This window comes from Arachis duranensis, chromosome 4 (assembly GCF_000817695.3).
Source record: "Arachis duranensis cultivar V14167 chromosome 4, aradu.V14167.gnm2.J7QH, whole genome shotgun sequence".
NCBI lineage: Eukaryota > Viridiplantae > Streptophyta > Magnoliopsida > Fabales > Fabaceae > Arachis > Arachis duranensis.
This window is the reverse complement of record NC_029775.3, coordinates 79,930,585-79,930,842: the sequence shown is the minus strand read 5'-3', so window position 1 is coordinate 79,930,842 and position 258 is coordinate 79,930,585.

The window sequence follows — 258 nt, the reverse complement described above, 5'->3', positions numbered from 1 at the left end:
TCTGCTTTGTGAGTAAGTATTTAAGAGCAGCATGGTCAGTGTACACAACCACTTTGGATCCCACTAGATAGGATCTAAACTTGTCAATGGCATAGACCACTGCAAGTAACTCTTTTTCTGTGGTTGTGTAATTCTTCTGTGCGTCATTTAGAACACGGCTGGCATAATAAATGACGTGCAGAAGCTTGTTATGCCTCTGTCCCAACACTGCACCAATGGCATGGTCACTGGCATCACACATTAGTTCAAATGGCAATG